This window comes from Herpailurus yagouaroundi, unplaced genomic scaffold, assembly GCF_014898765.1.
Source record: "Herpailurus yagouaroundi ecotype Mexico unplaced genomic scaffold, PumYag 142, whole genome shotgun sequence".
Taxonomy (NCBI): Eukaryota; Metazoa; Chordata; class Mammalia; order Carnivora; family Felidae; genus Herpailurus; species Herpailurus yagouaroundi.
The window spans coordinates 16,236,287-16,254,642 of NW_024412397.1; the positions used below are offsets into that span (position 1 = coordinate 16,236,287).

Genomic DNA, 18,356 nt, shown 5'->3' on the forward strand with positions numbered 1-18,356 from the left:
TTTGCCTGCTTTCTCCCTAAGGATTTTGATGACTTCCTGTCTTACATCGAGGTCTTTCATCCACTTTGAGTTTATTTTTGTGTATGTTGTAAGAAAGTGGTCCAGGTTCATTTTTCTGCATGTCGCCATCCTGTTTTCCCAGCACCACTTGCTGAAGAGACTGCCTTGATTCCATTGGATATTCAAAAAGAATTACTTTTTTGAAGAAAGTACAGGCTTTTACGTATAAAGTTATAGTCAAATATATGAAAACACAACACATAAATAAGCCAGAAAAGAGTTCTATATTTCCCAGAAATAATGTTTACCAGATATCTAGATGCCCTTTAGACTAGTCAACTTGACACATAAAATTAGCCATCACAAAGTAATTTGAAAACATTTTTAAAAAGTCACTCACAAGAAGAGAAATTGCAAATGACCTATAAAAACAAGTTAAAATGTTTTAAAGTCATTAGTAACCTGAGAAATGCAAATTAAACTAGTTGATCCTACTGTGCACACAAAAAGCCATATAAAAGCACAATTTGGAGAGGATGTGGAGCAAAGGGAATTTTTTTTTAAGATTTTATTTTTCAGTAATTGCTACACCCAACATGGGGCTCGAACTCACCACTCCAAGGTCAAGAGTCACACACTCTACCATCTGAGCCAGCTGGGTGCCCCTCCAAAAGGAATTCTTATACATTGCTGGCCAGTGTAAGTTGATACAATCATATTGGTAAGCAGTCATGCAATGTGTTTAAAAATATAGATAGATAGATAGATAGATAGATAGATAGATAGATAGATAGATGCCCCAGAAATCCCACTCATATATGTAGAAGCTAACACAACTCATACATATGTACAAGCACGGAATTGAAAAACAAATCTGAAAACAACCAAATTATCAACTGAATAATGGCCAACTTACAATAGCAGAGAAAACAAATGAACTAGAGTACAAGTTATCAACAGAGATGGACTGCAATAAACTAATATTGAGCAGGAAAAAAAAGTAGCACAGGAGTAAACAAAATATATTATTTATATAAATATTTAAAACACATAAATCTAGGCTGCATGTAGCACTTAAGAATGCAAACATAGGGGCGCCTGGGTGGCACAGTCAGTTAAGCGTCCGACTTCAGCCAGGTCACGATCTCGCGGTCCGTGAGTTCGAGCCCCGCGTCAGGCTCTGGGCTGACGGCTCAGAGCCTGGAGCCTGTTTCAGATTCTGTGTCTCCCTCTCTCTCTGCCCCTCCCCCGTTCATGCTCTGTCTCTCTCTGTCCCAAAAATAAAATAAACGTTGAAAAAAAAATTAAAAAAATAATAAAATAAAAAGAAAAGAATGCAAACATAGGTAACCAAAGTATATTTACGAAAGAATACATGATGGCATGATAAACTCCAAATTTTGGATGGAGAAAGAATTAGCCCCAACTAGTTGGTAAGATTTTATTCTTGAGCTATACAGGATGAACAAGGATATTCACTACCTTGTAATTTAACCTTCTTTTGTATGTATTGGATTGGTCACAGTATGCTTTTAAAGGTTCTTACCCTTATTAATAATTACAGAAATTCAAATATTCCAGGGGTTTAATTAGCTAGAATTGTATTTATGTGGAAGCTCTCATTCTCTGAGTCATTTCTCTATCCAGCCTGCTGAAGCAAATCAACATTTGCACTTCACAAAGCTTTTGACACACAGAATCATAATTTGCAAAGATTAATTTGGCATAAATGAAAAAAGTACAATTAATTCTGTTCATGAAGGTAATTATTCAAATACAATGGGACTTACTAGCCTGTGGTGAGCACACAGCATGGATCGGCACAACTTTTTTCAGGAAATTTATGAACGCACTTTAATGTGATAATGATACACTCAATTGATTCATTAAAACATTTTTAATATATACTACACTAAAATGCTGTAAAATTTTCAAAGACCAGTATTTCAGTGCCTACTCTGTATAGCCTATGTGCTTGCATCCAAACTAACCAGATATCTTTGACCATGTATTTTTTTAAATAATTCTAAATAGATATTAAAAAAGAAAAACTTAGGCTAAACTAAGAGAACAAAGTAGGTTTATTCATATAAGTAAATCATTTGTTTTCTAACCTTTAAGCATGGCAAAAGGAAGGTAAGCCAACATCGCGGGCTACAGAGTAACCATAGAAATAGGTCTTAATTTTCCCACCTTATAAATAAGAAGAATAAGGATTAGAGAGGCCAGATAACTTCTGTAACATCAAACACCCAGAAAGTAGCCAAACTGGGATATAAATTCCATTCTTCTTCATTCTAAATCCATAGCATCCTTCCTGGAAAACTGCTAGCTAATAAGCAGAGAACAATGCAAATACTATAGTTACTCTTGCCCACATTTACCGTATTTTTCAGACTAAATATTAGAGAAGATTGTTTTGTGTGTGTGTGTGTATGTGTGTGTGTGTGTGTGTGTGTGTGTGTGTGTGTGTGTGCGTCTACTACTATACAACTATGGAACTGATCTTTTAAAGCACAGATAATATTCTTCTTAAAAGGTTATTGGTGGACCACTAAGTATACTCAGGACTTAAAAAACAGGCAACTTCCAAGCACACATTGGGAAAAGCATTGGCTTAGGTTGCAGAAGACCCATTCATTTTGGATTCTGCCAGCACTTGGGTGGCTGAGAATGAGTTACATAGTCATGACTGAGCCTCAAGTTGCCCCAAGATCCTCAGGGAGAGGGGAGAGAGAAAGAGAGAAAGAGAAAATGGGAGGAAGAGAAGAAGGACAAAAACTACTCAGAATATTTATACAAACATGAAAAAAGTAGATCATTTATACTGAATTACTTTCTCAGTGCAATCACTATAAATAAAATTATGTCCCTTTACATAGTATTTCAGAGTTAACCAAAAATTCTCCTCCTGTAGACATAACATACTACTTTCTTTTGAAACTCAGGATATTTTGGAGAGCTGTGTTAGGATTACATATAGATGCTGAACACATCAACAAATGTTTGTATTCATAAGTCATTTACTATTTGTGAATTTCAGTTCTGTCTTTGGAAATGAGGGCTGTACACTAACAGTGTGAAAACAGAACCTTTCGGGACGCAGGAAGCAGGAATGGAAAGGGATACCCCTAGCATGACTTCGAGGGTGACAGCTTGGCCGAATGAATGAATGGTGTTGCCGTTAACCACAATAGGAAGTAGAAGAATGGAATCTTATGGAAAGATGACAAATTAAGTTCTGGATATGTTGATACGGACAAACTGGGGTCCCTCGGATGTCCATTGGTCTGGACCTCAGCTGGAGGTTGGAGGCTGGGCACCAGAAAGCCTCCATTATTCATTAACAAGTGTCTGCTTTATCTGTCAGTCACAGAGCTAGATTCCGGTGACTCCAAGATGACTAAAACAGAGCCCCTGCTTTCATAGGCTAGCACACAGAAAAAGGTATGAAGATAAATGAAAATTTATTGTGATGCGTTTCATGATATGGGTACCACCGAAGGCTGAAAACTAAAGGGAAAGCTGAATCTTCCTAGAAGCATCAAGGATATTTCACGGAAGTAATGGCTGACATCTGTCTAAAATGGATGTCGAGGTGCCTGGGTGGCGCAGTCAATTAAGCAGCTGATCCGTGATTTCAGCTCAGGTCATGATCTCACAACATCGAGCCCCATCTTGGGCTCCACACTGGGTGTAGAACCTTCTTGAGATTCTCTTTTTCTCTCCCTCTACCCTGACCCCTCTCACACTCTCTCATTGTCTCTCTAAAAAATAATAATAATAAAATAAAATAAAATAAAATAAAATAAAATAAAATAAAATAAAATAAAATAGATGTTAAACTTTCAAACCATATATTTCAGAGTTTTCTTCATAGACTTGTAACATCATTAATGAGATTGCTAGATTTAGCAAAAAGAAAAAAAAATCCTGGACCCCCCAGTCCAATTTTAATTTCAGATAAACAACAAATAATGGTATAGTATGATTACTTATTGTTAATCTGCAATTAAATTGAAAGAACGGGCATCTGTATTTTCTCTGGCAACCCTAATGAGTCATCAGTATCATCTAAAAAGTAGGGCAATTAGAGACAAAATTAGTTAAATAGCAAATGAAGTAGTTATTGTTAGAAACTAGACAATTAGAAAGAATTTTTTTAATGTTTACTTACTTATTTTGAATGAGAAAGAGAGGGAAAGCATGAGCAGGGGAGGAGCAGAGAGAGAGAGAGAGAGAGAGAGAGAGAGAGAGAGAGAATCCCAAGCAGACTCCACGCTCAGCACGAAGCCCCAGTGGAGGGCTCAGTCACACAACCGTGAGATCATGACCTGAGCCATGACTTGGGACGTTTAACCAACTGAGCCACCCGAGAATTCCCTCGAAATTTTAAAAGAATAGACAACAAATAACATAAATATTCTCTTTTCCAAATGTTTCTTATAACAAAATATACAACAATTTATTTTTGCTTTCCAAAATATCTCTAAAGTCTTTGAAGGAAAAAACACAAATATAACTTGGGCTTTTGACATTTGCATTAGTGACACTAACAGGTAAGAATCTCCTTGACCTTAGCAACATTTCCAAACAATACTGCTGTTATACACTTAAAGAACTTCAGCAACTTCACAATTACAACAGCTGGTTCTCCAACAGCAGGATGACAGATGTGACTTCTTAACTAGAAAATGTCATTGCTGATTTCATGTGAGTCATACTGGTGAATCTGACTGTGAAACTATGTACAGCAACAGTATTGGGGATAGTGTGCAATAGAAGTTAAACAAATCCTGACATCCACCATGGTAATTTTTAAAGTCACATTATTTGCCATAACTTTAACATCTCTCACCTCCAGACATTTCCAGGGTGGCCAACAAATCAATTAATCACCCTGAAACTTTATTAACCTAGCAATGAGAGGTAATGGTTGAAATAAATCATCTCTAACCTCTGAAAATCTGTAATTTTATTAATCTTTTTTTAAAAATATAAGCTTGAAGTCATTTAGCAACAAGAACGGTAAACAAAAGAAAAAAAAAGAATAGTACTCAAAGTAAGAATGAAAGTAAATTTCTTTTTTTTTAATGTTTATTTATTTTGAGAGGGAGAGAGAGAGAGAGAGAATGCAAGTAGGGGAGGGGCAAAGAGAGAGAGGGACAGAGAATCCAAAGCTGATGGCAGAGAGCCTGATGTGGGGCACGAACTCACCAACCATAAGATCATGACCTGAGCCCAATTGACTAAGCCTCGTGAAAGTAAATTTCTATAAAATACTTTTAGTTAAGGTAGTAATTATTATTACTAAGAGACACATCAAAAACACGCCTAGAGATCATTTAGTCAGCAGTTTGTTTTGATATTACCTGTCATCTCATTCGAAAAGCTACTAAAATTGCCTCCAACACCTTGAAAGTTTACATCTAATAGAATCAACATAAAGTGGATTCTGTAGAATCAAATAAAGCAAATATATTTGATTTTAACAAATATTCATATAGTACTTAGTATGTGCCAGGAACTTTTCTTAACATTCTTTTCTTAACACTAACTCATTTACTCTTCATTTATAACACCGATGGGAAAACACTGGCCCAGATCAATTCTGAGGTAGAATAAACTGGAGCATGGGCTCCAGGGAGGCTGGCTCCAGAATAGGGCTCTTGACCACAATGGTGCGTTGGCCCTTCCAAGCCAAAATGTTGACAGTAGTAATTTACAACTGTATTCAAATGAATCGAAGGCAACTCTTACCTGCTATTATTACCTCTACCAGACACTTTACCTAAGTTCTCGCAAGTCGTTGTCACATCACTGGGAGGCCCAGAGGTTCAGACTTGAAGAACCCCAGATGGGAGGGAGGTTTCAACCAAGGTCTTAGCGGCTTCAAAACCCAAATGCCCTCCGTTCCCCCAGACTGCATCCTTATGGTGACTCAGGGTAGTTACTGGAGGGTCTTAACTTCTCAGAAATCCTTTTCCCTGGGATACATTTGCAATGAAAAAAAAAAAAAATGCTACAAGAATACTCACAATTGACAACACACAGAGACCCACACGCGCACTTGGGCACGTGCAAGGGATCACACCTGCACGCACGCACCTGCACGGACACGGCCGCAAAACCACGTACAGTTAAACCTGCGGGAGAGGTTCTTCCGCAAAGAGTTCCTTGAGAGGAGGAAATGTGGCTGATTCATCCCTGTGTTCTCAGAGTTTAAGAGAGTGTTGGAATTAAAGTTGGTGCCCAGCAAAGGCTGGATGAAATAACGAATGAAGGCATCTCTACGTTCTTAAATGGAGGCATTTTTATTAGAGATACATTTCAGGGAGGCATGAATAGGATACGTAGAGCAGGTAAGACTAGAGAACCACTGATAATGTGGTTACTAAAGGCGAGTTCTGCTAAAAACAAAACACAAAAACTACAAGTCCTACCACCACCTCTCTCGCACCCCAAATCAAAGCTATCAAAGCTATCAAATCTATCAGTTAATAAATCCATCTTTGAATAGCAACGAACTAAGTTATCATTAGGAAAGTCTGCTATCTATATTTCACTCACTCTTACTCTGAGCTAAATATTCACTGCTCTAAAGTTTACCCCCTTCATGTTGCTGCACATGAAAGAATGGATTTCCTTTAGGAACCCAAGAAAAGTAAGGATACAGGTGGTAAAGTAAAACATTAAAATAATATTTTAATTCAAGTAGTATTAATTACTAAGCGCTAACTGAATGTTTTGCTTTGTGTCTTTGCCAACATGAGTATATAAATATAGATAATTTAGGAATACTATTTTTTCATTTGTAAAACTCAAATGCACACACACATACACTTGTATTTATATATTTATATAGAATGCAGATCGACCACACTGTGTCATGCTATGCATGTGTCTATGTTTGTATGTGGTCTGTTCTGTAAGTTTCTTTTAAGTCAACTTTTGAAATTTGGATTGTATATTTCTTTGAAGTTAACGATATTGTGGGCATGGAAATATATGAGGCACAGTTTCTGTTCACAAGAGAGACAACGATGCATTGTTATCATCTAGTAGGAGAGACAAAGACATATAAGTAATACTGGGAGGATACAAGAAAGCTTCTTAATGTGCACTGGGCATAACACAACTCAGAACTCTGCTTTGAATTGGCTACTGGTCTTATAGTTTAATGGATCAATTTAAAACCCTACTGCAGCCCTGTGATCAATATCACAGAATCCTGCCAGAGACCAAAAACAAGAGAGAAGGTCAGGCAGAGGGGCCTCTCAAACCCAGCTGGGAACAACAATGCATTAAGCAGATGATCTCACCAAAATACTGCATTTGCAATGAAGAGCCTAGAAAACAATCTTCATAATTAAATAAAACAGAAAACACACAAGAATCGTGGAAATGATTCTTATACCAGATAAATCTTCCAGTGGCTTCTCCCATCATGTCTAATTTCCCTATTTGAAGACATTCTCTTTTCTCTTCCAAAAAGAAAAAGAAAAAAACTGAAAAAAAACAGAATAAGTTGTAACCTTTCCAAAAGCAAACAATGAAACACTTGAAACCCCTATGACAGCTTACTAAGCAGCTTGTGTGATGAATGGAAGCAATAGAATGGAAATTAAGAAATTTATATATTTTAATATCAGCTCTGTAACTAAGTCGCCATGAAACCATGGGAAGAAAATGCCCCTTGGTCTCCACCTCGGTTTCTCTGAGGAGGTGAGCAAGGGATCCCTATGATCCCTTCTATCACTAACATTCCATGGCGCTCAGTGGACATCATATATCATTACACGGAAAAAACATTCCATGGACTTTTGCACCAAAAGCATTAATCATTTGGTTCAATGAATCATACAGGTCCTGCGGACATCTGTGCAAACACTTAATGTAATTGTTTGGCAGAGAGAGAGCCATTTTAAAGACTGGCACATCTAATACATCACTCCTTTACGCACTTGGTGTTACAATTATAAGCTGCAGCGTGTACAGCAAATTGCATCACTTGCTGTGGAGACTTTTCACTCCCGACGTCTAATGATCTTTCGAAAGAAATGATGCAGCCCCAAGTGACCCCATGATGCCTGTTATTCCCTCAGCCTCCTGACCTAGCTGCAGTGCCCTTTGCTCCGTGTCCTACCTCTTGCCCTTGAAAGCTCTGCACTCCGTTAATTCCCTCTCGCCCTTGAGATCTCAGCTCCAGCCTCACTTTCTCAGGGAAACGTTGCTGGGACCATCTGTCTACATCCAGTACCTACAGTATAGGCACTACTGTCAAGGTCAACGTGGTAACAGCTGCCACAAAGACTATGTTAAAGTAACGCTGATTCTCTCATCAGCCCATCGACGCTATGAAAGCAGATATCAAACCTGCTTTTGATTATCATCATCCAGCACAGTGGCGGTTGAAGAGTGTACCCTCCTCCCCCTCCCACTGTAAGTATTTTTGAACGGAAGAATTATTGTTTTTAATACTACTATTATAATAACACAATGACAAATTTGATAGGATAATCTTGTGCATGAATATTATTTATTTCTCCCCATATGCTGTTCCTAGCACTTGTAGTGGACTAGAACAAAGTCTCAAAATTCTACTGGTAGGGTCTAGAAAAATGCACGGATCACGAAGGCTACAGGCTTTCCAGGTACACTCAACTATCAATTATGTGAGCCTAAAATCTTTACCTCGGAAGGGTTCTTCTTGCCTTTCAGTCCTACGGTTAAGGTGTAAGAACAAATATCACTGGACTTTGCCAGTTTATGCAGATGATCAGGTTAAAACTACATTGCCTAAAGTTGAGTCCACTTCAAAGTACTCTTGAAAAATAAAATGTCAGCTTGAAGCCTGAAAGATTTTCTTGCAGGGCAATTTTGACAGAGGCGATAATAAGAAATATTTCCTTTCAACCTAAAATAAAATTCTTCTTACACATTACCAAAGACAATGTATGGTTTTATTACCTATTTTTAGACTACAGACTAAATTAAAATGTCATCCAGCCCTTCCCCTACCCCACCGGCCACATACCTCAGTGATCTGAATTTCCTCCAGCAATGGCCAGCGATACAGGGCAGAGGTGAACGTAATGTTAATGACACAAAAATGTCCTATGTTCCTGCTCTTTTTATTAGGAAGAATAGCTTAGTTCTGCTTTCCATAAAACTATTACCCTTTTTATTTTCTTCTGCAGAAGTGTAAGGTGGTAAAGATATTTTAGAGGATTTAACCTAGATTAATGAAACATTATTCTCCATTTAAAAACACTTAACATTGCTTTGTGAAAATGAAGGAGTAGAATCACACTAAGTTGGATAATTTATTTTACCTTAACTTCCCTCATATCTCAACATTTTGGTTTCAAGTACAACATTTATAATGTAACGTAAATTTTAAGGGTCTGCATTACCTTAGGGTGCTTATTATTAATAATTCTATATAGGGGTGCTTAGATGGCTCATTTGGTTAAGCGTCTGGCTCTTGATTTAGGCTTAGGTCATGATCTCACGTTTTGTGAGTTCAAGTCCCACACTGGGCTCTGTGCTAATGGTCCAGAGTCTGCTTGGGATCCTCTCTCTCTCCTTCTCTCTGAGGCCCCTCCCCTGCTCACTCTCTCTCTCTCTCTCAAAAAATAAATAAACTTAAAAATTTTTAAATAATTCCATATGAAATGGGAATGATAAAAAATAATATTTCCATACCAAAAAAAAAAGAGAAAAATATATAAATACATAAAATATTATTTGGGGTGCCTGGGTGGCTCAGTCACTTAAGCATCTGACTTCGGGTCAGGTCATGATCTCATAGTTCCTGAGTTCAGGACCCACGCTGGGCTCTGTGCTGGTGGCTCAGAGCCTGGAGCCTGCTTTGGATTCTGTGTCTCCCTCGCTCTCTGCCCCTCCCCCACTCATGCTCTGTCTATCTTTCTCTCAAAAATAAACATTAAATAAATAAATAAATAAATAAATAAATAAATAAAAATATTACTTAAAACTAATAAAATATGTAAACTTTAGAGAACAATTTTGAGGGAACAAGGGAGATTTCTGTAATCAGTATTCTATTATTTTTCTAATCGGATTTTTCACATTTCTGGAGAACATTATTCTATAATCCATATAGTTCAGATGAAGATTGCTAATCATGACAATCAATTCCTGTGCCATAGAGAACAGATGATTGAAGATGAGCCAACCATAGACCTCCAAACCTGGGCCAGATACCACAACAATAAAATAGTAATAAAACGTCTTGAGTACTATTATGGGTCAAGCACTAACATGTATTAACATGTATCAACTCATATTATCCCTAACATTTTGGGGGTCTCAGGCAAGAGGTAAGATAGAGACCACATTTTTTGTGTCTAATTTTAAGGTTATAAATAAAGCCTCCGTCCAAGATGGAAAGACGCACTCAAACCCAAGCTGGGGACTGAACAGGTCCCCAGGGAACAGAGATACACAGATTCTCTTCCCTTTTATCTCACATTTCCCATTGGGGATTTCCAGACCATTTTAAAAGTCTCTCACGACCATAACAGTGTAGCAGAAGGGTAAAGAGTGGTAGGAATGTCATCTGGGAAACCCAGGCTGCCAAGCCACCCTCTTTGGGGCATCCAGTGCTAAGCAAAGCAGCCATTCTGTCTGTTCAGGGCAGAAACATGGTCCTCTGTGCACTGGCACCCCTACTGTCTCTCTGTTTGTCCAAATGTCCTCCTTTTAAAAGGACATCAATCAGCTGGATTAGGGCCCATTCTTTTTTTTTTTTTTTTTTAACATTTTATTTATTTTTGAGACAGGAAGAGACAGAGCATGAACAGGGGAGGGTCAGAGAGAGGGAGACACAGAATCTGAAACAGGCTCCAGGCTCTGAGCTGTCAGCACACAGCCCAACGTGGGGCTCGAACTCATGGACTGTGAGATCATGACCTGAGCCGAAGTCAGCCGCTTAACCAACTGAGCCACCCAGGTGCCCCGATTGGGGCCCATTCTAATCACCTCTTGAAAGACCCTATCTCCAGTCACATTTTGAAAACGGGGTTAGGACTTCCACATATGAATTTGAAAGGAACATAATTCAGTCCATAACAGCCCTTTTCAATGTGGGACCCATCCAAGAACCTCTCTTGTCCAGGTCTATAGGTGGTACTCATCTCATTTGAAAAGCTTATGATTATCCCCAGTTTACAGATAAGGAAATTGAGGTGCAGAGTAGTTAAGTAACCTTGCCAAGATCACAGGGATACCAAACAGGCAATCCAGCTCAAGAGCCTGTGCTTTAAGCCCTCGCCCTCTAAGATTGATGGATAAAGTTCACATGACGTCTGCCAAACCAATGGGAATTTCTTCCCAGGAGTCTTTGACCTTGAGCTGGAGATAGTCCTTTCCTCTCTGATCCCAGATTTGTAAGCTTAATGAGCCTGCTTCTCCCTTCCATTGCCATCTGAAAAAAGTTGCTTAAGAGAACTGAATCCTCATGGGAAGATACACAGAAAGGAGATATGGCAAACCATGATGGTCCTGGAGACACCTGTTCTGGTTGGCCTTGCCCCTTTTGAAGCTTGACCAATTTCCCTTCTGGAAAACCTTTGTGCATTTATGCTTTTTCAGCCAGTCAGTATCTGTTGCACAGAACCAAAATAACTTTGAAGAACACCCAGGCAAAACAGGGAACCATGACATAAAATTAAAGTGGCTTTGGTAGGCAACCAACGGAATGGGAAAAGACATTTGCAAATGACATATCGGACAAAGGGCTAGTATCCAAAATCTATAAAGAGCTCACCAAACTCCACACCCGAAAAACAAATAACCCAGTGAAGAAATGAGCAGAAAACATGAATAGACACTTCTCTAAAGAAGACATCCGGATGGCCAACAGGCACATGAAAAGATGCTCAACGTCGCTCCTCATCAGGGAAATACAAATCAAAACCACACTCAGATATCACCTCACGCCAGTCAGAGTGGCCAAAATGAGTAAATCAGGAGACTATAGATGCTGGAGAGGATGTGGAGAAACGGGAACCCTCTTGCACTGTTGGTGGGAATGCAAATTGGTGCAGCCGCTCTGGAAAGCAGTGTGGGTGTTCCTCAAAAAATTAAAAATAGACCTACCCTATGACCCAGCAATAGCACTGCTAGGAATTTATCCAAGGGACACAGGAGTACTGATGCATAGGGGCACTTGTGTCCCAATGTTTATAGCAGCACTCTCAACAATAGCCAAATTATGGAAAGAGCCTAAATGTCCATCAACTGATGAATGGATAAAGAAATTGTGGTTTATATACACAATGGAGTACTATGTGGCAATGAGAAAGAACGAAATATGGCCCTTTGTAGCAAGGTGGATGGAACTAGAGAGTGTGATGCTAAGTGAAATAAGCCATACAGATAAAGACAGATACCATATGGTTTCACTCTTATGTGGATCCTGAGAAACTTAACAGAAATCCATGGGGGGGGGGGGGGGGGAGAGAAAAAAAAAAAAAAAAAAGAGGTTAGATTGGGAGAGAGCCAAAGCATAAGAGACTCTTAAAAACTGAGAACAAACTGAGGGTTGATGGGGGGTGGGAGGGAGGGGAGGGTGGGTGATGGGTATTGAGGAGGGCACCTTGTGGGATGAGCACTGGGTGTTGTATGGAAACCAATTTGACAATAAACTTCAGATATTGGAAAAAAATAAAATAAAATAAAGTGGCTTTGGTGTTGACTGCTTTTCATTCTTTAGATCCAATAGACATACTTAAACCAAATCAACCTAAAATGTTGCCTCATTTAAACTGCTTTCTTAATTCTAAAATCGCTGTTTCTATGGTCTCCATGTTAGGGTGTTCAGTTAAAAAATAGGAAGTCTCGGGGTGCCTGGGTCGCTCAGTCAGTTAAGCATCTGACTTCGGCTCAGGTCATGATCTCACGGTCCGTGAGTTCAAGCCCCATGTCAGGCTCTGTGCTGACAGCTAAGAGCCTGGAGCCTGTTTCAGATTCTGTGTCTCCCTCTCTCTCTGACCCTCTCTCTAACGTTTAAATAAACGTTAAAAAAAATTAAAAAAAAAACACAGGAGGTCTCTTCCAATGACTAATATGGAACTGCTTTAGAAACGAGCCCTGTTCTCCCTCAGCCTCAAATGTCCACTATCACTGTTCCTTTTTATCATTATAGTGTAGCACGCTGAGACTTTGAGAGATCATTAAGTTGTGACCTATCATTTGTCAAGAAAGAGTGAAAAACATTTGATCAAATTCATCAGTACTGCAAATGAATTGTAAGACATAATGAATGATGCAAAAAGCAAACTGTAGTTGGTTATTTGTAAGATCCCCATTATCTGGGGGGAAAAGACACATGACAGCAGTAAAAAGCAATAAGCGGTTGGGATGTAAGTCTTGGTGAGACGCCAGTCAAACTCTAGAAAATAATTCTAAATTAAAACGCTACCAAGTGTGGCTACACATTATTAACTGGAAGCAGTCAATTTAGGAAGAACTATCAACCTGGCTGGAGTGAGGAGACAGCCTTAATTAAAACACTTCAATGTGGCTGAAAACTCATTTTCATAGTCATGCTGCACAAATGCCTCAAAAATTAAAAAGGTAATAGATTGATTTCTGTTTATTTTAGCCCTTTGTTAGAAATAATATACTATTCTTTTTCACCGTATTCTCCATAACTGTTCTCCATTGCTAGGGAATATAAATCAATAGAAGATACCATTTCTGCACTCAAACAGGGAAGAAAGCTATGTAGGGAAAAGACAAGTGGGAACAATTTTTGCAGCTCCCAGCAAAACAGGAAATCTCTCACCCTCCTGACATCATGTTGCAGCTATACATACATAGTAGGTTCTTAATAAAAAGTGTTGATTGATAATAATCATGTGTGAAATATACATTATAGACCATAGTTTCCTGAAGCAGTAAAAATTTCACTAAGCTCTTCCAAAAGGAGTTTATGAGACTTGACAAGGGGAGAAGCTTAATAAAAAAACACAAATACTGATTGATAAGGCAATACACAGAGCACCGATTAATATTATCAAATGTAGGAATACATCATCTTGATGTTAACACAGTTAACACAGCCTCTGCATCTATCCTCAACTTCAGACCTAACATCATTGATTCATACGCGACCATGTATGATCACGTGACCTCCCAAACCACTTACTGGGTTTGGGGGTGCAGTGGGGAGTGAGCCCTGCCATTTCTTAAAGGCACATGGCCGGGGCGCCTGGGTGGCGCAGTCGGTTAAGCGTCCGACTTCAACCAGGTCACGATCTCGCGGTCCGTGAGTTCGAGCCCCGCGTCGGGCTCTGGGCTGATGGCTCAGAGCCTGGAGCCTGTTTCCGATTCTGTGTCTCCCTCTCTCTCTGCCCCTCCCCCGTTCATGCTCTGTCTCTCTCTGTCCCAAAAATAAATAAACGTTGAAAAAAAAAAAATAAAAAAAAAAATAAAAAAAAATAAAGGCACATGGCCAATCAGAGTGCTATAAAACAATTAAAATGTAATTTTTAAAATACATTTTAGAAGAACATATATCTGCAGTCATGATTTTTTTTTCCAAGAAAATCCCCCATGAACACTTCTTAGAAACAATGGCACAGAGCATGGGCTCTATAGAGATTCAGTTCATTCCTGGCTCTATAATCTAAGCTTGGACAAGTGAGGCAATACTCCTTGGCTTAAGTAGCTTCAGAAAGTAATAATAACGGTAATATATGATAATAATGACAATACTTATATCTACCACACGGGGTTCTTTGAGGAATTAGTGTTGGAACAATGGGAGAATAAGGTAAGAGTTCGACAAACGCAACCCCTTTTGAGAATCATGGTGTAACCAGTAACGACCATAATCTAATTGAGCAGGAAGAGCCATAATCATGATATAGGATGGGGACTTAAGCCTTGAAGGAGATGTATGGGTCCTACCATGTATTTAAACTTCAGCATGTATTTAAACTGTACTTGGGGCACCTGGCTGGCTCAGTCAGTAGAGCATGCCCCTTTTGACCTCGTGGTCATGTCTTAAGGTCCTGAGTTCAAGCCGCATGTTGGATGTAGAGCCTAGTGGAAAAAATACAAATAAAACCGTACTTAACGTGGCTAGCCTACAGGAGACATTTAACGAACGTGGAATTAACAGCAAGGAAAGTACCTGAGCAAATCTGGAGTGTTGAGATTACCTCAAAACAGAAGACTGCCAAAGTTTTGAGATTCTAGGCCAGTAGGCAGATTTCCTACCAGCAGCAGGCCAATGCTCTCTCACTCTCTCAATATCAATAATGACAAAAAGATGGATTATCAAGAAGGCCCCAATTGCCCTGTGTTGTGATCTGCTAGACTGAATCCCTGATTTATTCCTCCTTTATATTATTTGATTCCACTCTTTCTACCGCATATCCAACCTACTTGGCCCTCGAATACCCACAACCCCACTGCCGCCCAGTGAGTCCTGGCATCACACACAGGCAGAGGCAGAGCTGCGTTTATCTTTCTGAAAGCCATTCCTTTGAGTGGAGCGATATTATTGTTTCTGTTCCCACATTGTTTCATTTATTTGAAGCATTTGGGTAAGGTTAAATCCCTCCTTCTGATGAGGTTTGTCTATTTCTATTGTTCTAAAGCATCTAGCCTCTTTCTGAAACAAAGGCCAGAAGAAATCACCCAGGGTTCCTAACCAGTCTGGAGCTTTCTGATAGGTGGTTGCCTTATAGAAGCCAAATTCCCATAACACGTGCCTTCTCTAAGCCACTCCCAAGGACAATGAGAGACTCAGAGATTAAAGGCTGTTTCAGAAGATGACCAAATGACTTCATTCACTCCAAGGTACAAATGGCTACCACCAGGCTCGCTAACTGTCACATGCTCGACAGATATCAAGGAAGGGGAATGTAGGAGTTGCACGCAGATTCGGGGGATGGAAAGCAGGAGAGCGATTCTTCTCACGGTAATGAGAAACAAAATTAGTGACACCTGCACAGGCTAATCTTAAAGCTAGAGCTGCTAATGTTAATCCAGATATTCAATAATCTCTGTCTAAGGACCATGTAGACAAGCTCTTCCTAACTAAAATGTCAGGATGTGCCAGGCTATTAAAACTAGCTGCTCATGATTTGACTTTTCCCTCCAGTGTGGGCTTTAATTATTCACCTTTCTATGCTGGCGCTATGACAATTTCTTCCCATGTTCTCTGTCCTTTAACACTTCCTACCTCTTTCATTAGTGAGGCATGCCCAGCCACACCTCATTCCAACTTATAAGAGGGTAGTCCTGCTGCAACATAATCTTATACTACTTTGGCTGCCAAATGCAAACAAATTAAACAGCTAATATGCAAAATTTACATCGCCTATCTCGGCAAATGAAATGATGGATAATTTATGGTCTCTATCTGCAAGAAAACGCAGTGATAGAGTGATGGTTAGAAACACGAACGAAAACGCCCCAAAGATTTCATTCTTTCCAAAGGTCAGATGCTCAAATACATGATGAGGGATGCCTATTAGCAGAAATGCTTCGGGGCGCCTGGGTGGCGCAGTCGGTTAAGCGTCCGACTTCAGCCAGGTCACGATCTCGCAGTCCGTGAGTTTGAGTCCTGCATCGGGCTCTGGGCTGATGGCTCAAGCCTGGAGCCTGTTTCAGATTCTGTGTCTCCCTCTCTCCCTGCCCCTCCCCCGTTCATGCTCTGTCTCTCTCTGTCCCAAAAATAAATAAACGTTGAAAAAAAAAAAAAAGAAATGCTTACAGAAGTTCTTAAAATAGGGACGGTAGGCCTTTTGGGTGGACTAATACATTATTACAATCATCATACTCTATCCTCTGCAAAAAGTGATTGTACTTCTAATCTACATTAATAGTGGTACAAGGACGAAATCAAAGGGTCTACCAGAATCACTTTATGCTGCACCAAAACACATGGAGTATTTTTGGTTGTTGTTTCATGTTTATTTCACATGTATTTCAAATTAAAAAAAAAGACTGGCAGAGCAGACCATAGGATGCCAGAAGGAATTCAGCAGGGTATTGACAATTCTTTGTCATGTTTATTACAGCTGGAGATCTGTGAATATTTGACCTTAAAAAGATTAGGAGCCATTATACGAGCCATTACACCCGATTATGGTAGAAATAGGCAGCCTATGCCGCAAGTGAAAACCCAGAAACTGGACTTCCATCTTTAAGACATTTGTGGAGAGGATTTATGCTTTGAATAGGAGTTAGATTATATAGGGGCATCTGGGTGGCCCAGTCGATTGAGCGTCCGACTTCCGCTCAGGTCATAATCTCACAGTTCCTGGGCTCGAGCCCCTGGTCAGGCTCTGAGCTGTCAGCACAAAGCCCGGAGCCTGCCTTGGGTTCCGTATCTCCCTCTCTCTCTCTATGCCCCTCCCCCACTCATGATCGCGCTGTCTCTCTCTCTCTCTTAAAAATAAACGAACGCTAAAAAAAAAATTATTTTTAAAGGAGTTAGATTATATATATTCTAGGTACCTTTAAACTGCAAGATTTAATGTGCCTCTGGAATCCAATAAGGACAGAGCTGGAGATAGATATTTAGGAAATCCAAAAAGAAAGCGGAATTGAACAGAACAGAGTGGTAGAATGCTACACAATGGAAACGCGCAGAGTGTACAACTATGAAACCAACTGAGTCATCATTACCTTCTTGTCTTGCCCTCCTCTGTATTACTATGGAGCTATTCATCTGAGCACTGCTCAGTCTATGTGTTCAATGTACTATGCTTATTGTAGATGAGATTCTCTAGGTCACAGATGTTTAAGTGTGCTTCTATTTAGAAAAAAAATTATATATTAAAGATGCTATTTGCACAAAGGCAGCCCAAATAGCCATCTTTTTCTGCCATTATGTATATACCAGGGGCCTCCAAAATGGCGGCAGGCATGTTCACAGCCAAGATTTGCCAAGATGATCCTCAGGGGTGCAGGGAAAACTAGTTGTTAGTGTACTTAATGTAAAATTAAGAAAGAATGTAACATTTACTTGATCTCAAAGGTAGTTTGACCAGGATGAGGCTTATCCTTTGCATTCTGGATGTGCTGGCCCCTGCAATTTCTCCAAATGTGGGAAACTTGACTGCTTAATTTGTGGTAATGGGGGAACTGCGTTCATGCTCTCCTCTGATGGCTAGTACCTAAAAACAGACATGGTGCTCCCACTCTTTCGTTCTAACTCCTGCCTGTTACTTTTTAAGAGAGTATACAGAACTCTGATGTCTTTTATGAGTGCAGCACCGCAATATATCAACCTTACTAAAAAATGCTTCTCTAAACAACACCACCACCACCAACAACAACAAAACCCAGAAAGAAGGAAAGAAACA

General features: G+C 39.5%; 1 non-coding gene across 1 annotated transcript; it reads left to right on the plus strand.

Moving 5' to 3' along the window:
* The first annotated feature begins 17,989 nt into the window (after window positions 1–17,989).
* On the plus strand, window positions 17,990–18,156 carry LOC121033249 (U1 spliceosomal RNA). Its single transcript, XR_005791782.1, has one exon. It is a non-coding gene; the product is annotated as a U1 spliceosomal RNA (small nuclear RNA).
* The last annotated feature ends 200 nt before the right edge of the window (window positions 18,157–18,356 follow it).